This window comes from Perognathus longimembris, unplaced genomic scaffold (assembly GCF_023159225.1).
Source record: "Perognathus longimembris pacificus isolate PPM17 unplaced genomic scaffold, ASM2315922v1 HiC_scaffold_5344, whole genome shotgun sequence".
In the NCBI taxonomy this organism is placed as follows: Eukaryota; Metazoa; Chordata; class Mammalia; order Rodentia; family Heteromyidae; genus Perognathus; species Perognathus longimembris.
The window spans coordinates 2,424-29,464 of NW_025960761.1; the positions used below are offsets into that span (position 1 = coordinate 2,424).

The 27,041-nt window shown below is 49.1% G+C and overlaps 2 pseudogenes; both read right to left on the reverse strand.

The window, feature by feature from the left end:
- Positions 1-1,009: 1,009 nt before the first annotated feature.
- On the reverse strand, positions 1,010-8,052 carry LOC125345139 (annotated as a pseudogene).
- A 296-nt stretch (positions 8,053-8,348) lies between these two features.
- On the reverse strand, positions 8,349-26,766 carry LOC125345140 (annotated as a pseudogene).
- Between the last annotated feature and the right edge of the window lie 275 nt (positions 26,767-27,041).

Sequence of the window (27,041 nt, forward strand, 5' to 3'; positions counted from 1 at the left end):
GCGCACCACGCGGGGCGTGAGTTCCAGGCCAGTCCCGCTCCACACAAGGCGCCCCACAGGGGAACGAGGCCGGCTGACTGCGCCGGAGCCTCGGGCTGGGACTCAGCGAGCATCGCAGAGGAGGGGGCGCCTTCGACCGGGAGCGGGGTGAGGCACCGGGCGGAGGCCCACGTCGCAGGAGGGCGGCGGCTGGTGCAGATCCCTGCGCACCCCGTGGAGAAACGCTCGCCACAGACCCGGCCACTGGGGGGCGCGGAAGCGCAGTCCGGAAGGCACCGCTGCGGGCGCCCCCGCCCTCCTCGGGCCAGCGCTGAGGGCCTGCCGCTCGTCCAGGACACGAGATCCCAGGCGCGAGTGAGGCGAAACGAACCGAGTACGGGTTCCCGTCACGGCCAGAGCTCCGCCCAGGGGCCGAGGGGGAGCATCAAGGGCACCGGAATCCAGGCCGGTGAGGGAGGGACTGGGAATGGGGGGCGGAGCCTTGGCGGGTTCAAAGGGTTCTGGGTGATGGAGTCCGTTCGGGAGGACGAAGGCGGAGTGCGCATGCTCGAGAGCAGGGGCGGCGCCCGGAGCTCCGCGGTGAGGGCGGGGCTTCGCATTCCCGAGCGAGGGCCTGGGCAGCAGGCTGGCGTGGACGCAGTCTTCCCGGGCGCCTCAACATCCCGGCGGGCTCTGGGCTGGCGTGGGGTTTGGGGTCCAGCTGCCGGCTGCCACGGTGCTGCCGGGGCTTCCCTGGGCAGCCCAGCGCAGAAGCAGCCGCCTCGGCTTCTGGCAAGTGGGTTTCCGGATCCCTCGCAGGTTCGAGCCTGGCCGCCTGGCGGGCAGTGACACGAGCGTTCCGTGGGGCTGACACCACCTGGAGGCGCGGAGGTCAGGCCGCGCTGGCAGGGGAAGCCAACCACGGGGCTTCGTGCAGGCTGGGGCGGTGCGCCCCGAACTCGGAGGTGGGGCAGGAGCTTCGCTGACCAGGGGGAGCTCCGCACCGGTCTGCACGTGGGGAAACTGAGATTCAGAGCTTCCGCCACCTGGACGGGGCGGGATCCACAAGGACCTTCCTGTGGGACTCCTGGTCCACCGAAGGTCCCACATCGCCTCCCACCCCGCGGTCCCCAAATCTCGGGGCTGATGGCTTCAGTGATGGGGCTGAGACAGGGAAGGAGGCTGCCTGGGAGCTGGTCCACGGGTGACTATTGCACAGGGTGGCTGAGGGAGAACTAGGCGGGCTGAGGCGGCCCCTGAGGACCAAGCAGATCAGGAGCGAGTGCTGTTGGGGAAGGAGAGGAGAAATCTGAGAGAATGTCTGTGCGGTGAGGGAGCGGGTACCCATGCTGCTGATGTTTAGGCAGGAGGCGGCTTCCACTAGCTGGAGCGGGAAGGTGGAAAGCAAGATGTGGGGTACAGATGTTTCTAGGCCTCTGAGGCAGCCTGTCTAGAGACACTGTGCAGGCCCAGCCACAGAGGTCAGGGAGCCAGGCATGGTGGCATACATCTGTTATCACAGCACTCAGGAGGAAAAGGAAGGAGAATAGGGCCAGTAAGAGGAGACTCAACCAGGACTTACAGACCTGCAGGCCCGGGATAGTGCCTGCCTGTCTACACCTGTTTGCTCATCTGCCTTCGACTGGAAACAGGATGGAGCAGCAGAGCATATAATAGATATCGAGGGTGGGAATGTGGACAAGTTGCCAGAGTGCTTGCCTAGTACACATAAAGCCCTAGGTTCGACTCCTCGGCACCACATTGACACAAAAGGCCAGAAGTCTCAAGTGGTAGAGTGCTAGCCTTGAGCAGAAAGCAGCCAGGGACAGTGCTCGGGCCCTGAGTCCAAGCCCCAGGACTGGAAAAACAAATACATAATAGATATCCATAAGCATTCACCGATCCTTCATTATTACTTGAGTCGCCTCATACTATTCCTGCCTAGAGACAGGCACTGGCCTCCAAGCTCTGACCTGGTACTCCTGATGGGAACTACTGTGCTGGGCTTCCCTGGCCACGAACCTGCAGAAGATGTGTGTGGTGGTGAAGCTGGAAAACTATGAGGAGGAGTAAGAAGCCATCCTGTGGGACCTGGAGATGCACACCTCCAATTCTGGTGCTTCCTCTAGGAAGAGGCAACAGAACCCCAAGAGGCACTAGCCTGGCTTCATGAGCTGTGTCACCAATGGCTACAGCCAGACGTGTCTGCCAAGGACCAGATTGGAACTCTTAGTTCCTGGGTGCACTGCTTCCCTGAGATTCAATACAAGGACAACATCCAGACAGCCCTGAAGAGGCTGCTGCCTTCCTTGCCAGGCTACACAGAGAGCTGGGCTAGCCTCAGAAATGGGTGAGTTAATGGACCTGAATGGATCTCAGGACTGGAGCACCATCCAGCTGTCTTCTGCCCTGGGGAGTGCTGTACCTGGCCAGAAACACCCTCTTCTGCCTGCATGATGCATATGTGGTGCGCACCTATAACAGGGATCCTCTGTGAGGCTCCTCAGGACAGGAAGGGTTCTTGCAAGTTCATCCCTACACTACCTGGAATTATGTTGACACATGGCCATAGGCTAGCAGAAAGGAAGGGTAACAAGTAGACGTGCACCAACAAGTGGGCCTTTTTCTCCCTGCTTGGGGGCTGGGGGAAGGAAGAGTTTAGAGGGTGTAGTCAGAAGGTGTTGGCCAGGCCGACTTTGGGGTTCTGGAGTGCGTGCTCATCAACCTTTACTGTACCCAGCATCACTCTCAACTTGGTTGGAGCATCTCCCCAGGTCACAATCCAGGTTAAGGGCCGGGAGGTCCTATCTATCAGAGAAGACAGAGCCCTCCAGCTTTCAGCAGGGCGCTCAAACTAAGCCTCAAAATCCAGAACCTGGGGCGGAGACACAACTTGGGCACTTGCGTCTCCATCTTCACATGAAGGAGGAACCAGAGGTTAGGAGGATTCAGGTGAGGCCAGTCAGAATGGACAAGACCTAACCTCACTAGGTGGACCAGAAGACGTTGCTCTGAGCAGTCCGAATTCCACTGGGCCAGGCCTTGTTAGAAAAAAGAATTCCTATCAGTCTCAATCGCTGTCCCTTATGAGGAAAGCCTGGCTAACACAACCACATTGCCATAGCTCTGCACAAGCATGGAGGGGGCTTTTCCCTGAGTGGACCATGTACAACTTGTGGTGATGTCCGCTAAAGGTAATCCCCTGGTAGCTGGGAAGCAGGCTAAGGAAAGACCACATAGTGCTGAAAGCTTGCTCTTCATACTTAACTCCCAGCCAGAGTACCTGAGCCTGCCACCCACAGTGGGTCATAATCTACTCTGCCCCATGCCCATGTCCAGGTCGTCCCAGCCTAGATCTGACATTTGGCAAACCATTGGGAAGGCCAGCAAGGTGGGACCTCCCTTGGGCTACCTGATGGTATTCTTTCCCTGTAGAGCTCCTGGAGTCTGAGCTGCTTCCTATTACCCAAGAGGTGGCAGCCCTCCTCCTACCTAAGGAGCAACTCTGTCCGGGGGCCAGTTTGGTGTGTCACTCAAGCCCGTCACTGAGTCCTGCCAGTATAGTGAGCACTATGGGCTATGGGACAGTGCTGAAACAGACCTCTCCTCACAGCAGGACTGGGCCTGAGGGCCCTCCATGTCCTGAGCTCCCAGGGGACCTTTGGCAGGAGAAAATGGAGGACCTCTTCTCCCAGATGAGTCACAATGGCAATGGTGGAGCCAAGCCCTCCTTATAGTCCACTGTGCCCATGAGCACTGGAACTGGAACTACCAAGGACGCCTTCACTCTAGTCTGCCCCACGTACCCATTTTGGAAGACACATGTCCAGCATGCTAGGAAAGTTCTGCCCTCCTGGCTCCTCTTCTCATAATGTCAGAACACCTCTTGAGAGCAAAGTCTATGTTTTGCACTCTTAAATCCCTCTTGCAAACATCCTGCATGGCCTCCTGACACTTGTGTGGATCCTGCTGGCTCAGTATCAGGAGTGGGGAGGTGAGGACCTTGTGAGAAAAACAGCTCAGTGCATAGAGCAGGAGGGCCTCTAACATAATGCAGTTATCCAGTAAGGAAACGTCAGGAGGGCATAATATTGGGACACAACCGTAATATCGGTAGATATGGTAGATATGCATGGAATCAATACAGGTTCTTCCTAGACAGACGGTGGCCAGACTGTCCTCACCAGAACGAGCGAGGAACCTTGAACATTGTACTTGGCCTTTTTGTCCTATTATGACTGAGACTTGAGAGTGTATTCTATGTGCCAAAGGACATTAGACTTTTGGTTTTCTTCATCCCTGCACCTGCTACTGTGTGGCTATTCTTTTCCTTGTGTACTAGGAGGAAGGAATGGCTGCCATGTTATAGGTGAGCACAAAGTCAACTTGAATGAAATCTATCAAATAGGGAACTTGTCAGAGGCAAATTTCTGAGGCATGTTCAGCCATACCTGAAGGTGGCTTTTGTGAGCAGGTGGTAAGAAAAACAGGGCCCAAACCATCCAAGGGCTGAGAATGTGGCTTAGCGGTACAGTGCTTGCCTAACATGCATACATGAAACCCTGGTTTGGATTCCTCAGCAGCACAGACATAGAAAAAGCCGGAAGTGGTGCAGGGGCTCAGATGGTGGAGTGTAATCCTTGAGCCCAAAGCCAGGGACATTGCCTAGGCCCTGAGTTCACAAGCCCCCAATTAGGCAAAAAATACCAAAACATCTGATTCTCATTCATTATCTCTGTCCCCCTCCCTCCCTCCCTCCCTCCCTCCCTCCCTCCCTCCCTCTCTTTCTGTCTCCCTCTTCTTCACTGTCTTGTTCTTTTTATTTTTTTGCCAGTCCTGGGGCTTGCACTCAGTGTCTGAGCACTGGCTTCTTTTCTTCAAGGCTAGCACTCTACCACTTGAGCCACAGCACCACTTGTGGCTTTGTCTGTATATGTGGTGCTGAGGAATCAAAAGCCAGGGCTTCATGTATGCGAGGCGAGCACACTACCACTAGGCCATATTCCCAGCCCCGATTTCAGGCACTTTTAGACAAACGTACTTCAAGTAAAAAAAAAAAAGGACATACTAATATCTAAGTATCAATTGTATAAATGAGCTAACCCTCAGCCTCTCAAAAGGCCAAAGTACCTTGAATGTTCATTAGATTTATTGGAAAGAACAGGAAAATATCAAGGCTTTTATTGTTTTTCTTTCTTTTTGCCAGTCCTCGGGCTTGAACTCAGGGCCTGAGTGCTCTCTGGCTTCTTTTTGCTCCCGGCTAGCACTCTGCCACTTGAGCCACAGTGATACTTCTGGTGTTTTCTATATATGTGGTACTGAGGAATCAAACCCAGGGCTTTCCATATGGCAGGCAAGCACTCCACCACTAGGCCATATTCCCGGCCCCAGGGCTTTAATATTTATAATATTTACAGTGTAATAAATGATCTAACAACTAGTGTTCAAATAATCAATATACAAATGTATCCAAATATGATCTATTTTTATATACTAAAATATGTGTTTTAAAGAAGTATTTTTTAAAGTACTTGTAATTCCCATATTACCTAGAAAAAATTGGTAATCCAAGGAATTATCTGTATAATAGAAATATTAATGTCTTAGATTGGCTCTTGAAGGTAGAGTTTTATTCCTATGAAGGACATATCGTACTTCAGCTTAACTCTATTGAAACATTGTTTTTTAAAAAAGCCGTTTGTATAGCTGTGTAGGATATTTTTAGTAAAGAGCATTCTAGCCTCCCAGTATGATATGTGTTTAAAAAGAACTTCAGGAGACTGGGAATATAGCCCAGTGGCAAGAGAGCTTGCCTCACATACATGAAACCCTGGGGTCGATTCCCCAGCCCCACATATATAGAAAACAGCCAGAAGTGGCGCTGTGGCTCAAGGAGTAGAGTGCTAGCCTTGAGCAAAACGAACTCAGGGACAGTGCTCAGGCCCTGGGGGGGCGGGAGAGGGGGGGAATCAGATGTAGCTAGAAATTTAATTAATGGAAAATTTCAAAAATAACCAAGGCAATTAACATAAACTGCTATAAGTGGTTCCCATTATAGCTCCCTGCATTTTTACCCTCTCCTGTAGACACACATCTTCAGTTTCCATCTGATCACATTGTGTCTACTGAACTAGGCACCAACTTGTTAGTGCTGGGTTTAGTTTCTTTTCCCAGTATAGCTTTGACTTTACTTATGCTGCTCCCTATAGGAATACATGTTCTTCCCTTGGGACCCATGTGAAATCCAAGTGGACAGTCATTCCAAAGCCCCACTGCTCTCAAAGCTGACATCTTAGCTCAAACAAATGCCTCACTTGGCTATTCACCTAATCTCACATGTATCTAGTGTTGTTGAAAAGGTGTAGGTACCTTGAAATTCATAGGGATGACCATTACCTATAGCAGCACTTCGGGAAGAGAATGGAAGAGAATGACAAATTTTCAGTAAAGTACTGTCAACAAATGTATCACGGGATAGATTCTACTACAGATTTTTAAATTATAAATACAATAAGCTTTCGCTGTCTAAAATGAAGGAAAGATGTTCAACTTAAATTTCCTATGGTAATTTTCATGTGAGCTGTTACACTAATATATTTGAATATCTACTATACTTACAGAGTACATAAACACTACCAGGGAACAATAAAGAATGACATATTCAGTAGCAGGTCAGGAAATCATTGTTCATGTTAACAGTTTAATGCTACAATTTTGAAGACAGAAAGCTCTTCAATACCAAAGAAAAGATCATCAGGCTTTGTTACAAACTTAGATCTTTTAGGAATTCTCTGTGTACCTGTTGCCCTTATGACCAAAGTTATACAAGTGTCCAAAGGTAAAGCTATGTTACCAGTGGGGAATAAAGAACAAGAGCAGCTATAACTCTGTAACTGAAGACATCCCTGGATATACCATACCTTAAAGGTAATGCAATCCAGATTCTTGACATCTTCATAACCTGTTGGCACGCTGAGGCCACGGGTCGATTCTCTGAGGAACTCTCATGCGCACAAATTTCTTTCTAAGATGCTTTCTATTTACGTTTGTCTTCTTTGAAATATAAAGTTCATACACTTGACGGTCTAACTTCTGTAGTCCAAGCATTCGGGACCGATGCACTAACAGCAGGCATTATGAAACCAGCGGTACTTGGATGCTCCCATGGACTCACAGGATATTTTACACTATGTATGGACATGCGGTCATGAAACTAGACCACAGTAAACAGGTGCTCTTTGTCACCAGAATAAGTGGCCATGAACATTATTTATTTTATTTTATTTTTATTAATTGAACATAAATTTTTTTACAAGGTGTTGTGCAAAAAGGGTGCAGTTACATAGTAGGGCAGTGTGTACATTTCTTGTGATATCTGACGACCTGTTTTTCTATCCCTTGTCTAGGTCAGGTAGACATATATGCAATATACAATGTATCAAGAACATATAGAGTATTCACAGACTTGGTCTCTACTGTCTCGCTGTCTCCCTTTGTTAACAGTCATAAATCAGGGAGATCATGCCCCTTTGTTTTCTGTGCATGAACATTATTTTTAGGAACAGACACATTTGGGTGATGAGGCTGGTTCACAGTTTCTAAAATAGAAACCAGGTTCTCATGTTCTGAAAGCTCTTCTGCACTAGGGAAGGAAACAATGCTCCAAATCAACTGGGTGTGTCCTTCTGTGAGCGCCCAGAAGAGAGAGGGGATAGGCTCATACAGTTCTTCTACTGTGCTCTTGAAGTGGGAGGAGTGTCACTTTACTTCTGAGGATGACACATACCAACACAACCCCAGCACTTGTCCCAAAGTGCCCCAAGACACAGCGTACACTCTTTAGAGCAGGAACAATTTCCTTGTCCAGGCCCGCCCTGGCATAGCTCCTGAATGAGACATTTGCTCACACCACTAGCACAGAGTGCGTTGTAACAGCTCTGTGATACAGGGAACCACATCAGATATGTCAGCAGGGCTAGAGGAAGCCCAACACACTGTGACTCCATGACTCTTCCAAGCTGATCCTATCTCCCTCCAGGAAGTGCTCCAGTGACCTTCCTGCAAAGAGTTGCCTCCTGCTGGCCCCACAGGGGGCGATGCAGAGTTGGGGTTTTGTTTTTGATTTTTTTTTTCTTTTCTGTTTTTTTTCTCTTTTTTCTTTTTTTTTTTTTTTTGTGGCAAAGCGGGGTTGGGGTTTTGTTTTGTTTCTATTGTGGTTCTTTTCTTCTTTTGTGTTTTTTTTATTTTTGTTTTTTTTTGTGGTGAATCGGAGTTGAGGTTTTGTTTCTTTTAAAAATTTTTTTTTCTTTTTTGGTTTTTTTTTTTTTTTTGGTTTTTTCTTTTTTTTTCTTTTTTTTTTTTTTTTTGGTGTGTTTTTTGTTTTTGTAACATTCTAATAGGCTAGGCTGCCATATTCACTTAATATAGGATTGCCAAAGAAGGATTGAGAGGGTTTCAGGATTGGAGGTGAACGCAGGGGAGGTGTGGCCTGGGCCACCTTAGGTTTGTGGTGATTAGCCCCAGTCCAGCCAGACTAAGGTGAGATGATATTAATGTTTTGGCCCTTTCTTTTCCTGGGAAGAAAGCTGAAACAGGCTCTAAGCTTCTTCTTTGTCCTCTGGAGAAAGGTCATTTGGAGTGGCTGGGAGCCGCCACTGCAAGGGAAGGCAGTGTTGTGTGAATGGTGGCATCAGAGAGGTTCTAGAAGTGCAAGCCCCAAGCACAGTTCAAGTTCCCACTCCGCAGTACCCTGCTAGCATGCAGCTCCAGTCCAATTTCTTGGCAATCACTGCTTTCCTTAATCTGACCCCTTCTCAGGGATGGATCCCAGAGACTTCATAGGGGAAGAAGGTGAGGCCCAGAGAACTGAGCCTCTGAGCTCAACAATAGGGCTGCTGTCACCTGGGCCAAGTCTGCCCAAGCCTGTGGGGCCAGCGGGTTGCCCAGCCCCCCATCTGCCCTGGCCCCTGCCTGACAGGGCCCATCCACTTACTTCTTGTCAGGATTGCCAATGGCTGAGCGCTTCTTGCTTGGACAGTCAGTGGGACTGCAGGGCTCCAGCGTACAGGACAGCTCGTAGCTATGACAAATATGCCCGTGAGGAGACCAAGTGCTGTGTACAGCTCCCAGCCCAAATTGACTTGGGCGTCGGAGCTTAGTGACCCACCCCTCATTAGGCCCTCTAAAGTGTCTATCCCGTCCCCCTCACCCAGATACACACCTCAGTCCCTCTGGCCCCTCCTAGGGATGGCCCCTTTTGCTGCCCCAGAGAGTGGCAACCTACCTGGCATCCTTGCTGAGCCGCTCCAGGCCCCTGAACCACTCAGTAAAATGGTGGTCCACTCGAATATTATAAAAGCGGCAACTGCGTTGCAGCTCTCTCATCTGATCGAGGATCTCGATTTCCTGGCCATGGACAGCACAAGGGCAGTGACAGGGCTGGGCTGGCCAGGGCTGGGCTAGGCTGTCTTGGGAGGGACCCAGCTCCTCTGCTGCTCTAGCCACCCAACATCCACTGAGCCTCCCAAGGCTGCCTGGGAGCTCACAGCCATGTCCTTACAATCCATCCTGCCAGCAGGGAATCTTCTGGGTGCCACCTCATAACCCACCCTGCCTGGGGTAGCACTTCTTTCTACTGCCATTGCCCCCAGGAGAAAATCGCAGAGGGGCAGGCCTGACTGCACCCCCCTGCTGGCCCCCACCAGCCCTGTCCTGTCTAGGCAGCTACCACTCACCTGTATCAAATTCTTCTCTTTGCTTTTCTCCTAGAAGGCAGAGGGCATTGCAATTAGAATGGGGCCCTTCTGCCCTTAGGACCTCTGAGCAGGGCCTCCTCTAGCCACAGGATCCCATGTGCATGCATAGAAAGAGGACCAACTAGCAGAGTGGAGGGCTGGGCACCAAGCATGCAGTCAGGTGCAGGCAGTGTGAGGACTGACCCTTCTGTGCTAGGAGGAACATTGTGGCTTCAGAGGAATAGGCCTGGCTTGGGCCACAGGTTGTTTGTCTTAGTAAATCTGCTGCCAGGTGGGGCCCCAGATCCTCCCTTATGGGACTTGAAGTCTCAGGTGGGCTCTGTGCCCACAGCATGGGGCTCAGGCAGCTGTGGGCGGCACCTGCTCTCAGGGGCATTGCACTCAGCTTAGAGCACGGCCTTGAGGCCACCAGCAGTGCCAGAGCTCAGGACGCCAGCTCCCTGTGCTACTCACATCCTGGGCATCCACGTAGGCCAGGTGAACCACGAGGAAATCTTTCAGGAAGATTCTCAGATAGGGCACGATGCCCTTGATCATCCCCTGTAGGATTGGCAGGGTGATGGTCAGAGCCCAGGGCCCACCCTGCCCCAACCCCAATGGACTTCTCAGACAGCCTGCACCCACACAGGGCCTCCCACATAATGGGATCCTGGAGAACCTGTGAGCCCTCTGTCCACAGCCCTTACCAGCTGCTTGCAACTCCAAACTCTACAGGTCCAGCACTAGGCTTTTGTATGCAGAGTCCAAAGGGAAATAGCCCACCACTGCCCAGCAGCCTCCTCAAGACTCTGCCAAGCCCTGGCTCTGCTGGCTGTACTTCCTCCTTCCCATCTGACAGCTCACTGATCAGGGCTCCCATCTCCCATAGCGTGATCGTCCCTTCTGCTTGCCACCCTTGGGGATGAGCTCCAAGGCTAACAGAGCTAGTTAAGGCTAGCGTTTTCTCAGTGAGGCATCCTGGCCGAGGTCTCAGTCACTCACCATCTTTTTAGACTGCCTAGGACCTCCTTTGAGCAGCTTCGCCAGCTTGCGGGTCTCCTGCCAGAATCAAACATGTTGTGAGTGAGGGCTCTGTCTTGTGCATCTTCCTAGTGCCAGTGTGTTACTCGTGCTATGCATTTGGCTGCTGTGCAGGGCCAAACCTTTAATGGCCAAGCTGACCAATTCTAGCTCAGGCTTGGTCCCAGCACTCACTGCTGGGCATCTCCCCTGGACACCGGGCCTCCTCTGCTTGCTTCCTCAACTGCACAGCCCGCCTCCTGGCACTGAGGACTGGATAGGGTCCTCTGCTGCCTGCCTCCAATGGTGATGACCTGCCTGGCATGGGGGGGAGGGTCATACCTCCTCAGAACTCTACAGGGTTCATTGCTTTCTCCTTTGGGAGGAAGGACAAAAGCCAACCAGGGTGGTCAGCCTTGGGAGCTGTGTAGCCCTTCCTATATTCCTGGAGAAAACTGAAGGATACAGAAGGCTGTTGGGCTGTTCTGTGGCCTCAGGCCCGTAGGGAAGGGGTCCATGAGCTTCTCAGCAGACTTCACTCAGCTAGCTTTTCTCTGAGGGTCAGGATCATCCCGGCACAAAGGGAAGGTGCCATGGCGTTCCACAATCCTTCCTGACCACAACATCCTGCCTCTCCTCAGCTGAGTAGGATGGGTTTGTGACTCCTGCAATATCTTCCCCTCTCTCTGCGGCCCAGGCCCATGGGCTGGGGCAGGAAGCTCTCTCTACCTGTGCGCAGCTGGCACAGGAGCATCCCAGGACCCACTTGTGCACACCAATGTGTCCAGAATGTGAGGGGATGTGCCTTCTGTTGCTGTTAAATGGGAAGAGCTCAGAAAAGAAGAACCAGGCCTTGGTTTTTTCTCACCTTCCTCTTTGGGGGTTTCTTTTCCTAATTTGTTTTCATTGCCACTAGCAGACCGCACGGTCGGGGTGACCTTTGAAGGTTGAAGCTCCTAGTGGCTAGGCTACCACCTGAGCCACAGCTCCATTTCCCCATTTGGGGGGTCATCTTCCAGCTTTCCATGCCAGGCTAGCTTGGAACAGCAATCCTCCCATATCCTCTTGTCAGAGTTGGAGTTAGGTTGAGAGACAAGAGTTAGGGGTACTTGGCCAGCCCTGTTTGTCAAGGCCTTGGGCCATGCACAGCCTCTGCTGTGGGCTGGGAACCTCTCAGCTGGGATCTGAGCATGAGCAGCATCAGCTCTGTGGATACATTCAGAGCCCCACAGTGCCTCTGGCGGCGCAAGGCTGCTCTCGGTGATTGCACCCCAACCCAGGGGGGCCTTATGCATTTTGCCAAGCGGCACCCCTGAAATGCCCCTAGCAGAGAAGGCCAATTCTGAACAGTGTATCTAAACAATGAGGGGGAGGAGTCAGTGGAGGCATCCTGCACGCAAGCCAGCCAGATGTGGGGAAAGGCAGCCATGATTCTGGGGCCTATAGCACATTTTGCAACATGTGGGTGGGTAGAATCAGTCCCCAGTTCTGGAGATCCTCTGCTTCCCTGGGCCACCATGTTTTCCCATTCTATGTCCCAACCAGAAAGACCTCCAACGACTCCAGGGCTCTTGACCTGCAAGAGTGCCTATCAGTCAGCTCCTCCCTTGCCTTTCCCCCCAAGAGAAGGGCAACCATGTGGCCACACCCCTTCAGTATGAGTGCCCTCTCCAGCTCTGCCCTCTGCCTTCCCCTCCTCATAGCATACCTTCAGTAGCAGCTCTCTACTCTTAGAGTAGTTGTTTTCAGGAGAGGTGATCTCGGCCAGCTTTTGGAATGTGAGCAAGTCCTTCCTGCAGGAGCGACAGAGTGAAGGTGTGGGAGGAGGCAGTTGGACTCCATTTTGTATGGGCAGCAGGCCTCCCACAGGGCAGCACAACAGTGTCCAAAAGCCTTTCCCTGAGTGTCCGGACCCGTGGCCTATGAGCAGTTTCTTGTTCCTGGCAGAAAGCTGTGCTATCCCACTTCCACTAGTCAGTGCTGCTTTCATTTCAACAAGACACGGATGTGTGGCCACCTCAGATAACCGGATAATCGTGTGTATGGGTGTGTGCCTGTATTGAGTGGCCGAGCCTGCCCAGGATTCCCTTGGCTATTCCTAGGCAACAAGTGTGCCATTCACATTCCCTGGCCTGGACTTTGGGGCCCCAGGTCAGGGAGGGTGGTGTCTACCATGTGGACCCTCAGGGCCTTTCCTGGTTGAATAGGTACCCACCTGGAGACCTGTTGCCATGACCTGTGCAGACGAGAGATGGCTCTGCTCTGCAGGGCAGACATGATGGCGTGCAGTGAGGAGAAATTCCTCAGGACGCGGCAACCCTGAGGAGGAAGATTGTGTGAGCCTTCGCTGGCACTGTTTACACCACTTACCCAGAACTAGAGGGGGAGCCTTGGAATGGCAGGGCTTGGCAGGGAGCTAAGGCATCCCAGGGAGCGTTTGGGCTCCCCCAAAGGCTGAGGAGCAGGATAGAGGGAAGAGCCCACCACTGGTGGCCTTGGACTGGCTGGCCCTGTTAAGCATGGGCCTGGCAAGATGGGACTGTGCTCCACAGAGGACCTGAGCACAATTCCAAGATGCACAGGAGAGAGAGATTGGAAGGGACAGCGAGAGGCCAGAGGCCGTACATCTCATCCCCTACCTCAGCCACCTGGATCCAAAATTCCAGCAGATGCGCCCTGACTGAGGTGTTCATGCTGAGGTCCCCAAGACAGTGGGTTGTAACCAAGGACACGACCTTGTTAAAGTGTATCAAGATGACCTGGATGCTAGGGGCCAGGCGTGGCTTGCCCTTGTTGTATCTCCGGGACCACATGGACCCCAGGCACTGGTTGGGCTCTGCCTTCACAAAGAGCTCCTGGGGAGAAAGGCCAGGGTCACCAGGTCCTGTCACACAGCACAGTGCCCAGGCCCAGGCCTGGGATCCCTGACCCCACACAAAGACAGACAGACAGACAGACAGACAGACACACACACACACACACACACACACACACACACACAGAGAAAGACAAATGGCTCTGGAGCTCAGAGCAGGTGGTAGTACACTCCAACTTCTTGGATTCTCTGGATCTGCTGTGCTGACTGCCCAGCACACCAAGCCCCACAGGGACTCCAAGGGAGCTAAGTTGGGAAGGAGACAGTGGTGCTTGCCCAAGTGCGCTCAGTCCTCCCAAATGCCTTCCAGACCCCGGCAAAAACTTCTTTCGCCCAAGCCCAGCCAGCACATGTTGAGGTCCAAAACCAGTAGCATAAGTCCTACCACAAAAACTAGCACCCTTTCCCATCCCAGGCTTGGCTCCCATCGGGTCCATATCAGGTGCCTGCCAAGGGAGTGAGGAGACCACTGGCTCCTGGTACTTTAGGCTGAGCTGTATCCTGCCTGCCTCTCTTTCTGCTCCAAGGCTTGAATCCACACATTTCCAGGCAGGGCAGCAGGGCTCTCCTCTTTAGGGATTGCACATAACCAAATGGTCCTAGACAGACAGGTGCCAGATGTGCTGGGGCTGGGGCAAGAATCCTTGGGCTCCAGGGAAAGGAAGCTTGGGCCTGGGCAGAAGAGGGCACAGGAAACCCAAGCCCCCACATGCAGCCCTGCCCAGGCCCTCACCACATCCATCCTGGTGAGCTGCTCCGACATCAGCTGGGGAAGTCCATTCAGGGCAGGAGGCACCTTCCGGCTGTGTCCAATCTCTCTGCTCACAAGAGGAGGGTAGTAAGGTTCTTGGGCAGGAACTGCTGCCCAATCCAGCTCTGAATGACCAGAAGTGGAGGGAGCCTGCTCCTTCACGTTGGCCAGGTCGTAATGGGACTCCTGCTGAGGTCTCCAGGCAGCTGCACTGTCCTGAGCAAGCCCTGGTGCACAGGCATTGCATGCTGCTGTGGAAAGGAGACCTAACACCGGAGTTGAGCTTCTCGCGAATTCCTTGTCGGCCCTAGAGCACCTATAATAGGGATCCTCTGTGAGGCTCTTCAGGCCAGGAAGGGTTCTTGCAAGTTCATCCCTACACCACCTGGAATTATGTTGACACATGGCCACAGGCTAGCAGAGAGGAAGGGTAACAACTACACGTGCACCGACAAGGCGCCTTCTTCTCGCTGCTTGGGGCCTTGGGGAGGGAAGACTTTAGAGGGACTCGAAGGTGTTGGCCAGGCAGACTTTGGGCTTCCCGAGTGGGTGCTCATCAACCTTGACTGTACCCAGTGTCACTCTCAACTTGGTGGGGCATCTCCCCAGGTCACAATCCAGGTTGAGGGTCGGGAGGTCCTATCCGAGAAGACAGAGCCCTCCAGCTTTCAGCAGGGCGCTCAAACTAAGCCTCAAAATCCAGAACCTGGGGCTGAGACACAACTTGGGCGCTTGTCCCTCCACCTTCACATGAAAGAAGAGCCAGAGGTTATAGAGGATTCAGGTGAGGCCAGGCAGAGTGGACAAGACCTAGCCTCACTAGGTGGAACAGAAGAGCTCACTCTGAGCAGTCTGAATTCCACTGAGCCGGCCTTGTTAGAGGAAAGCATTCCTATCAGTCTCAATCGCTGTCCCTTATGAGGAAAGCCTGGCTAACACAACCACATTGCCATAGCTCTGCACAAGCATGGAGGGGGCTTTTCCCTGAGTGGACCATGTACAACTTGCAGTGATGTCTGCTGACGGTAATACCCTGGTAGTTGGGAAGCAGGCTTATTCACAAGTGTGTTGCTAAGGTATGCCCACATAGTGCTGAAGAAAGCTTGCCCTTCATACTTAACTCCCAGACAGAGTACCTGAGCCTGCCACCCACAGTGGGCACTAAGCTACTCTCCCCCAAGCTCATGTCAAGATCTTCACACGTTGCACACCATAGGGAAGGTCAGCAAGGTGGGACCTCCCTTGGGCTACCTGATGGTATTCTTTCCCTGTAGAGCTCCTGGAGTCTGGGCCGCTTCCCACTACCCAAGAGGTGGCAGCCCTCCTCCTACCGAAAGAGCAACTCTGTCCCGGGAGCCAGTTTGGTGTGTCACTCAAGCCCCTCACTGAGCCCTGCCAATATAGGGAGCACTGTGGGCTATAGCACAGCACTGAAACAGACCTCTCCTCACAGCAGGACTAGGTCTGAGGGCCCTCCATGTCCTGAGCTCCCAGGGGACCTGTGGCAGGAGAAAATGGAGGACCTATTCTCCTCAGATGAGTCACAGTGGCAATGGTGGAGCCAAGCCCTCCTTATAGTCCACTGTGCCCATGAGCACTGGTACTGGAACTACCCATGACGCCTTCACTCTAGCATGCTCCAGGTACCCATTTTGGAAGACACATGTCCAACATGCTAGGAAAGTTCTGCCCTCCAAAGAAGCCCATCACTGACCTCCTGGCTCCTTTTAACGTCTCACAATGTCAGAACAAGTTTTGAGAGCAAACCATGTTTTGCACACTTAAATCCCTCTTGCAAACATTCTACATGGCCTGACACTTGTGTGGATCCTGCTGGTTAAGTATCAAGAATGGGGAGTTGAGGACCTTGTGAGAAAAACAGCTCAGTGCATAGAGCAGGAGGGCCTCTACCATAATGCAATTATCCAGTAAGGAAAGGCCAGGATAGCGTAATATTGGGACACAACTGTCATTTCGGTAGATATGCTAGATATGGATGGAATCATGTCAGGTCCTTCCTGGACAAATGGTGGCCAGACTGTCCTCACCAGAATGAGCGAGGAACCTTCAACATTGAACTTGGCCTATATGTCCTACTATGACTGAGACTTGAGTGGACTCTGTGCTACAGGACATTTAGACTTCTGATTCTTTTTTACCCCTCACCTGCTACTGTGTGGCTATCCTATTCCTTGTGTACTAGGAAGAAGCAATGGCTGCCATGTTATAGGTGAGCACAAAGTCACCTCGGGGAATGAAATCTTTCTATCACATAGGGAACTTGTCACAGGCCAGCCATTACTGAATGTGGCTTTTGTGAGCAGGTGGGTAAAAAACCCCAGTGCCAACCCACCCAAGAACTGGGAATGTGCTTAGTGGTAGAGTGCTTGCCAAGCATGCACGCATGAAACCCTGGGTTGGATCCCTCTGGAGGCACAGCAATAGAAAAAGCTGGAAGTGGTGCAGGGGGTCAGAAGGTGGAGTGTAATCCTTGAGCCCAAAGCCAGGGACAGTGCCTAGGCCCTGAGTTCACAAGCCCCCAATTTGGTAAAAATACAAAAACACATCTGATTTTCATTCTGTCTCTGTCTCTGTCTCTCTCTCTCCCTCTTCTTCAGTCTGTTCGTCTTTTTATTTTATTTTTTTTTTTGCCAGTCCTGGGGCTTGAAATCAGGGCCTGAAGACTGTACCTGGATTCTTCTTGCTCAAGGCTAGTACTCTACCACTTGAGCCACAGTACCACTTGTGGCTTTTTTGTATATGTGGTGCTGAGGAATCAAAGCCAGGGCTTCATGTATGCGAAGCGAGCACACTACCACTAGGCCATATTCCCAGCCCCTGGTTCAGGCACTTTTTACCAGTCTTGGGGCTTGGACTCAGGGCCCGAGCACTGTTCCTGGCTTCGTCTTTTGCTCAAGGCTAGCACTCTGCCACTTGAGCCACAGTGCCACTTCTAGCCTTTTCTATATATATGGTACTGAGGCATCGAACCCAGGCCTTCACGTATGCTAGGCAAGCACTCCATCACTAGCCCTGGCCCCAGGGCTTTAATTTTTATAATATTTACAGTGTTACCAATGATCTTACCACTAGTGTTCAAATAATGAATATAAAAGTGTATCCAAAAACATGATCTTTTTTGGGGTTGGGGGGGGCAGTCCTGAGGCTTGGACTCAGGGTCTGAACACTCTTCCTGGCTTCATTTTTTGCTCAAGGCTAGCACTCTGCCACTTGAGCCACAGCGCCACTTCTGGCCATTTTCTGTATATGTGGTGCTGGGGAACTGAACCCAGGGCTTCGTGTATATGAGGCAAACACTCTTCCCACTAGGCCATACCCACAGACCCATGATCTATTTTTATATACAAAAATATGTGTTATAAAAAAGTATTTGCGATCCATAGACTTCTTCGTGTAATAGAAATATTAATGTCTTAGATTGACTCGAAGGTGGAGTTTTATTCCTATGAAGGACATACAGTACTTCAGCTTATCTCTACTGAAACATTGTTTGAAAAAAAAGCTGTTCGCATAGCTGTGTAGGATATTTTCAGTGAAGAGCATTCTAGCCTCCCAGTATGATATGCGTTTATAAAAAACAGCAGACTGGGAATATGGCTGAGTGGCAAGACAGTTTGCCTCACATACATGAAACCCTGGGGTTGATTCCCCAGCACCACATATATAGAAAATGGCCAGAAGTGGCGCTGTGGCTCCAGAAGTAGAGTGCAAGCCTTGAGAAAAAGGAAGCCAAGGGCAGTGCTCAGGCCCTGAATCCAAGCCCAGGACTGGCAGAAAAAAAAAGAAAGGAAGGAAGGAAGGAAGGAAGGAAGGAAGGAAGAGACCATCAGATATAGTTCATTTTTAATAAATGAAAAATTACAAAATAACCAAACCAATTAACATAATCAGCTATAAGTGGTTCCCATTACAGTTCCCTGCACTTTTACCCTCTCATGTAGACACACATCTTCAGTTTTCCTTTGATGACACAGTGTCTACTGAACTAGGCACCAACTTGTTAGTGGTAAGCTAGTTTCTTCTCCCAGTAAAGCTTCACCTTTAGTTATGCTGCTCCCTATAGGAATACAGGTTCTTCCCTTGGGACCCATGTGGAATCCAAGTGGACAATCATTCCAAAGCCCCAGTGCTCTCAAAGCTGACATCTTAGCTCATACAAATACCTCACTTGGCTATTCACCTAATCTCACATGTACTTAGTGTCGTTTGAAAGGTGTACATACCCTGAATGTACCCTGAAATTCATAGGGATAACTCTATTATCTATATCAGCACTTCAGGAAGGGAATGGAAGAGAATGACAAATTTTCAGTAAAGCATATGTATTACAGGATACATTCTACTATATATTTAAAAATACAAATATAGTAAGCTTTCACTTTCTAAAGCCGAAGTAAAGAATTTTAACTTCAATTTCCTATGGTGATTTTTCATGTGAGCTGTAACAGTAATATATTTGAATATCTACTATACTTACAGAGTACATCAACACTATCAGGCACCAATGAAGAATGACATATTCAGTAGCAGGTCGGGAAACCATTGCTCATGTTAACAGTTTAATGCTATAGTTTTGAAGACAGAAAGCTTTTGAATACCAAAGAAAACATCATCAGGCTTTATGTTAAAAAAAATCAGATCTTTTAGGAATTCTCTGTGTACCTTTTGCCTTTATGACCAAAGTTATACAAGTGTCCAAAGGTAAAGCTATGTTACCAGTGGGGAATAAAGAACAAGACCAGCTATAACCCTGTAATGGATGACATCCCTGGATATACCATACCTTAAAGGAAATGCAATCCAGATTCTTGACATCTTCATAACCTGTTGGCACTCTGATGCCACGAGTTGATTCTCTGAGGAACTCTCATATGTACACATTTCTTTCTGACTAAGATGTTTTCTATTTACATTTTTTCTTCTTTAAAACATACAGTTCAGGGGCTGGAGATATAGCCTAGTGGCAAGAGTGCCTGCCTCGGATACACGAGGTCCTAGGTACGATTCCCCAGCACCACATATACAGAAAACGGCCAGAAGTGGCGCTGTGGCTCAAGTGGCAGAGTGCTAGCCTTGAGCAAAAAGAAGCCAGGGACAGTGCTCAGGCCCTGAGTCCAAGGCCCAGGACTGGCCAAAACAAAAAACAAAAAAAAACATACAGTTCAGCCGCCGCGAGTGCAAAGTCCAGACAGCAGGAGCTCCACGAGCTCCACACTGCGCGCAGACTGGTCTGAGACAGAATGCTGCTCGGGACCGAATGGCCAGGACCAGACAACAACAGCAGGGGAACCAGGTGGTGCAGACAGGGAGAGCAGGATGGGAGAACCGAGACCGCCACCGCCAAAGGATCCATCTCCACACCCCAGCCCGGAAAAGCCCACAGCAGCGCAGGACATACACAGAATCCAGGACCAGTAAGTTCTCCATTGTTCCCCCCCACCCCTCGCCCAGGAGATCAGCTGTAGAAGAGACCCAAAACCTCAAGTGGAGCTCATCACGAGGGAACAAAGAAGCTAGAGCTCCCTCCCTCCCCCTTCCTACCACGAATGAACAAAAGAGCCCCATATCTGGTGGTTCTATGACCCTACAGCTCCTGGGAGGACACAGGAGCTAGCAGCGGGTGGAGCAGCGCCCAACAAAGTAACCGGGAGACAACTTAGGCCAGCAACCCCAAAGCCCGAGCTGGGGAGCCTGAATCTGTCCACACCAACCCCCCACCCCCAGCAGGGACCCAGGGACTGGTAGGCATTTGAGCGCCACCTGAGGCGCCCTGGTCCATGCAGGCTTTTTGAACAACAGTCACAGGCTTGCTGGTGTGCAATACCAGCCTAGCAGGGTCACCTGGGCCTGAGCACACGCCCCCCCCCTCACCCACAGCAGAGGTGCAGAGAGCCTGTGGGCACCAACCCACTTCCAGACACTGGAACCTGCTGGGGATCACTCATACCGCCCCCACATTAGATTCACGAGAGGGCACAAGCACCCTCCAACAATCCAGGGCAGTGCGCCCCAAAAGAAGCACAAGAGCACAAAAGCACGCGCCCCAGAGAGGGCCAACGTGGGTCAGTGGGCTAGCCCTCCTGCAGGAGGATCTTGTGCCCAACCCCCACGGGAGCGCACAGGTGGACAAACTGCCCCCTCAGCAGCAACGGCCGCCCTGATAGGTGCATTCCGCACAGGTGGGCAGCGTCCCCCAGCGGCAATGCCCACTCTGACAGGTGCAATCCGCACAGGTGGGTGAGCCGCCCCTCAGTGGCAATTCTCAATCTGAGAGGTGAGCTCTCTTGACCCACAAGGACTAGAGGGGAAAAATCAAAGAAGACAAAAGTCTCCACGCCACACTGAATCAGCGACCCGGGAACCCCCAACAGGGGCCCACAAGGGTCAGCACTACACAGCGGCAGAGCTTAGTCCTGCAGAGAAAGACACAGAACCTGCCCACCCCTAATTGTGGGGCGGGTGACCACCTCGGCAACAAGCGAGACGGTCACGCTCACCCATAGGGCGGTAAGGTTCAACAGCCAAACTCAAACCCAGAGCCAGGACACAAACAAGTCCCCACTGACGGACCAGAGGGAACCAGCACAAAGCCAAGCCAAGGCCACCACCTACAGCTGCAGATCTCCAGATGCGTAAATCACAAAGAAATATTACAAATTTCATGAAAGGTCAAGCCAACTCGCCAGCTCCAAAAAGTAGTACAACCGAGGAGAAGATGGAGAAGAAAAAAACAACCGAGACGAAGATAAAAGAAATGATTGAAAGCCTCAGGACTGAATTCAGAAAGCAGTTCCAGGAGTTTAGAATGGAAGTCTCCAAGGACCTTCAGCAAGAAAGAAATGGAAGCAAAAATGGATACAGTCTGCTCCTCCGTTAAAGAAGACCTTAACATCCTGAGAAACAAAATGCATGAAAAAATAGACTCAAAATACAACTCATTAAAAGAAATGACCACAATGAGAGCTGATCTGGCAACCATACACATCTCACTCGCCTCAATGCAAACCACACTTGATGCCACATCACAAAGAATTGATCATCTTGAATCTCGAGTCTCTCTTTTGGACGACGAGCAGCTGATAAGGACCAGAAGATTACTGCACTCCAAGAAACTGTCAAACTCCAGGGAAGACTAATCCAGGAGATAGTGGACAGGGAGAAGATATATAATCTGCATATAATCAGAATCGATGAAGGAGAGGAGTACCAGAGCAGAGGATGCAACACATATTCAATAGAGTTATTGCAGAAAACTTCCCCAATCTCACAAGGGATAATCTCACCCAAATAATGGAAGCTTATAGGACACCTGGCAGACCAGACTCTAGAAAATCCTCCCCTAGGCACATAATTAACAAGACCTCAGATCTCAAGAATAAAGAGCAAATTTTGAACACAGCCAAAATAAAGAAAGAGCTATATTACAATGGAATAAAGATCAGAACCACGGCAGACCTCTCCACACAAATTTACAACACACAAAGAGCCTGGAAGAACAAAATCCAAGTCCTCCAGGCCAACAACTGCCAACCCAGAATTAGATACCCAGCAAAATTAGAATTCATTGTCGAGGGAAAAACCAGATCTTTCCATAGCAAAGAGGAACTAAAGGATGATGTGAATAAAAACAACAGCCTTACAGCAAATTATAAGAGGGGAACCCCACCCAACAGAAAATGTACAGGACCCCCAGATAGAAACAGAAAAAAAACTACAATAGCCAGAGCCCAACAGGAAGAGCAGCTCAATAAATACAAGAAAGAAAGAGAGGAGAAACAGCCAAACAGGAAAATGGAAGGGAAAAAAACACGTTTATCCAGGATCTCTTTGAATATAAATGGTATAAACTCTCCGATAAAGAGAAGCAGACTGACAGAGTGGATCCGTAAACAAAAAGTTGCTATCTGTTGTCTTCAAGAGACCCATCTTACAGCAAGGGACAAAAACAGGCTCTGAATGAAAGGATGGAGCAAGCTCTTCCAAGAAAACGCACCTACCAAAACGGCTGGGGTAGCCATCCTGATTTCAGACAAGCTGGACTTCTCATTAAGTTCATCTCAAAAAGATAAAGAAGTGCAGTACATTGTAATACAAGGAAAAATCCAAAATCAGGACATCAGGGTGATAAATTTATACTCACCGAACACAAGAGGCCCTAGGTATGTCAAACAAATTCTCACAGAACTACAGAACAAGATAGACCCAAACACAATCATAGTGGGAGACTTTAATACTGCACTCTCTCCAAGAGACAGATCCAACACACAGAGGATTAGCAAGGGAGCCGAAGACCTAAGTAACACCATATCCCAAATGGATCTGACAGATCTGTACACAGTTTTTCACCCTACAGAGACCCAATACACATTCTTCTCAGCAGCCCATGGAACACTCTCCAAAATAGATCATGTCATAGTCCACACAAAGAACCTCAGCAAATACAAGAGTATTGACGTCATCCCATGTATTATATCTGATCACAGTGGAATCAAGATAACCTTCAATAACAAAGGATACCACAGAGGCTACACAAATACTTGGAGGCTAAACCCTCACTGTTATCTAACACTTGGGTCACAGAGTAAATTAAGGATGAAATTAACAAATTCATAAGCTACAACGACAATGAAAATACATCACAAAGAAACCTATGGGATACAGATAAGGCAGTGCTGAGGGGCAAGATCATTGCCCTCAGCACACACATTAAAGAATGGAAGCAGAGTAGGTGAATAACTTCACGATGAAACTAAAACATTTGGAGAAACAAGAAATAATTGAATCTAAAATGACTAGGAGGAGAGAGATCACAAAGACTAAAGAAGAGATAAATCTGATTGAAAATAGAAAGATCATTCAACAAATAAAACTAAAAGCTGGTTCTTTGAGAAAATAAATAAAATTGACAGACCCCTCGCAAGACTTACAAAAAAAAAAAAAAAAAAAGAGAAGAAGAAGCTCATATCCATAAGATCAGGGCTCATATCACATAAACAGAGCTAAGACCAAGAATCATATCGTCATCTCAGTCAATGCCCAAAAAGCCTTTGACAAAATACAACATCCATACATGTTAAAAGCCCTGCAGAGAACAGGGATAGAACATTCTTTTTTTTTTTTTTTTTTTTTTTTTTTGGCCAGTCCTGGGCCTTGGACTCAGGGCCTGAGCACTGTCCCTAGCTTCTTTTTGCTCAAGGCTAGCACTCTGCCACGTGAGCCACAGCGCCACTTCTGGCCATTTTCTGTATATGTGGTGCTGGGGAATTGAACCCAGGGCCTCATGTATACGAGGCAAGCACTCTTGCCACTAGGCCATATCCCCAGCCCTAGAACATTCTTTAAAACGATAAAAGCCATATACAACAGACCAACTGCTAATATATTAAGTGGGGAGAAACTAAAACCAGCCCCCTAAACTCAGGAACAAGAAAAGGATGCCCACTCTCCCCACTTCTTTTCCACATAGTGCTGGAATCCCTAGCCATAGCAATAAGGCAAGAGGAGGGCACCAAAGGGATCCACATTGGCCAAGAAGAAATCAAACTATCCCTATTCGCAGATGACACGATCTTATCTCTAAAGGACCCAAAAAACTCAGTCCCCAATCTCCTACAACTCATAAACCATTTTGGCAAAGTAGCAGGATACAAAATCAACCCACAAAAGTCTGCAGCTTTTCTGTACACCAGCAATGTACAAGCAGAAAAGGAAATTATGGAAATAATACCATTTAAAATAGTTAAAAAAGAATAAATTACCTAGGGATCAACCTAACTAAAGACGTGAATGACCTATTTAATGAGAACTATAAAAATCTAAAAAGGGAAATCAAAGAGGACACAAGGAGATGGAAAGAACTCCTATGCTCATGGGTAGGCAGAATCAACATAGTGAAAATGGCCATATGCCCAAATTGTTATACAAATTCAATGCAATCCCATCAAGATCCCAGCTACACTCTTCACTGAAATAGAGAAAGCAACCCATCAATTCATATGGAACAGCAAAACACCCAGAAGAGCCAAAGCAATTCAGGCAAAAAAGCAGTGCAGGAGGTATCACAATACCAGATTTCAAGCTCTATTGTAGAGCCATCATATCAAAAACAGCCTGGTATTGGTATGGAAACAGACCTGAAGACCAATGGAATAGAATAGAAGACCCAGAAATAAAGCCACATTCTTACAGTCAGCTGATATTTGACAAAGGAGCTAAAGACATACAATGGAAAAAAACAGCCTCTTCAACTACTGCTGCTGGGAAAATTGCAGCCATATGTAGAAAACCCAAAGTAGACCCTAGCCTATCACCATCCACCAAGATCAACTCAAAATGGATCCAGGACCTCAACATCAGACTTGAATCTTTGAAACTACTGAAGGACAGAGTAGGAAAGACGCTAGAACTTATAGGCACAGGAAGGAACTTCCTGAATAGAGTTCCAGGGGCACAACAGTTAGGGGAGAGAGTCAACAAATGGGACCACTACAAAATAAAACGTTTCTGCACAACTAAAGACAAGGCCACCAAACTACAAAGACAGCCAATCATATGGGAAAGGATCTTCACCAGCACAGCAACAGACAAAGGCCTAATATCCGTCATCTACAGAGAACTCAAAAAACTAAACCCCTCCAAGCCCAGTAAACCAATTATTAAATGGGCAAAGGAGCTAAAGAGAGACTTCACAGGAAAGGGATAAAAATGGCAAAGAAACATATGAGGAAATGTTCAATATTCCTGGCAGGAAAGGAAATGCAAATAAAAACAACATGAGAGACCACCTCACTCCAGGTAGAATGGCCTATACTCTGAACTCAGGCAACAAGAAATGCTGGAGGGGATGCAGGAAAGAGAAACCCTTCTCCACTGTTGGTGGGAGTGCAAACTAGTACAACCACTTTGGAGAACAGTATGCAGATTCCTCAAAAAGCTCAACATAGACCTACCCTATGACCCAGCCATACCACTCCTAGGCATCTGTCCTGAACAACAGCTCTCAGGACATCAAAAAGACATCTGCACATCCATGTTTATCGCTGCACAATTCGCAATAGCCAAAATATGGAAACAACCCAGATGCCCCTCTACAGATGAATGGATCCAAAAAATGTGGTACCTATACACAATGGAATATTACACAGCAATTAGAAATGATAAAATATTGGTATTTGCAAGGAAATGGTCAGAACTTGAACAATTAATGTTGAGTGAGACGAGCCTAGAACACAGAAAACAAAAGGGCATGATCTCCTTGATATATGACTATTAAGGTGTGTGTGGGGGTACTAAAGACCAAGTCTGTGAAACAAAAAACTTCTGGTCAAATGGTATTTCCCACAGGTTTGGGTCAGCGACATTACATTATGTAACTAAAACCAAACAACTGCTAAACATAGAAAGGTCTAAAATAGACCTCTCAGTGGATCACAATAGCTCAAAAGCTATATATGTATGATCATATAAGACAAGGATAAGCAAACTCTTGTGTTGTCATTATATTTAAAGTTCTAGCTGAATTTCCTTTGGCGTATGCCACGAGGCTACTGCATATGTTTTTGGTACACTGGGTATTGTATGTATGCCTACCTGATCTAGGGAAGGGAAAGAAAAACGAGGGTGTAAGATATCACAAGAAATGTACTCACTGCCCTAGTATGTAATTGTACCCCTTTCGTACAACAACTTGTCAACAAAATTTAATTAATATATTGAAAAAAACAACATACATTTCATAGACTTGATGGTCATACTATCATAGTCCACCCATTTGGGACCGTTGTACTCACAGCGGGTGTTATGAAACTAGCAGTAGTTGGATGCTCTCATAGACTCACAGGATATTTTACACTGATGTATGGACATGCGGTCATCAAAATAGACCACAGTAAACGGGTGCAATTTGTCACTGGGATAAGGGGCATGAACATTATTGCTAGGAACAGACACATTTGGGTAATGAGGCTGGTTCACAGTTTCTAAAAATGAAACCAGGTTCTCATGTTCTGAAAGTTCTTCTGCAAGAGGGAAGGAAACAAAGTTTCAATTCAACTGGGTGTCTCCTTCTGTGACAGCCCTGAAGAGAGAGGAGATAGGCTCATGCAGTTCTTCTACTGTGCTCTTTGAAGTGGGAGGAGTGTCACTGTACTTCCGAGGATGACACATACCGCCACAATCACAGCACTTGTCCCAAAGTGCCCCAAGACACAGCATACACTCTTTAGAGCAGGAACAATTTCCTTCTCCCAGCCCACATTGGCAAGCTCCTGAATGAGACATTTGCTCACACCACTAGCACAGAGTGCTTTGTTACAGCTCTGTGATACAGGGAGACCCACCAGGGATGTCAGCAGGGCTACAGGAAGCCCAACACAGTGTGACTTCATGACTCTTCCAAGAAGCTGATCCTATCTCCCTCCAGGAAGCTCGCCAGTGACTTTCCCCCAAGGAGTTGGCACCCGCAAGGCCCACAAGGGTCACTGTAGAGAGTTACTTTGTTTGGTTTGTGGTATGTTTGGGGTTTTTTGTTTGTTTGTTTTTTGTATTTGTTTTGTAACATTCTAATAGGCTAGGCTGCCATATTTCACTTAAAATAGGATTGGGAAAGAAGGATTCAGAGGATTTCAGGACTGGAGGTGAATGTAGGGGAGGTGAGGCCTGG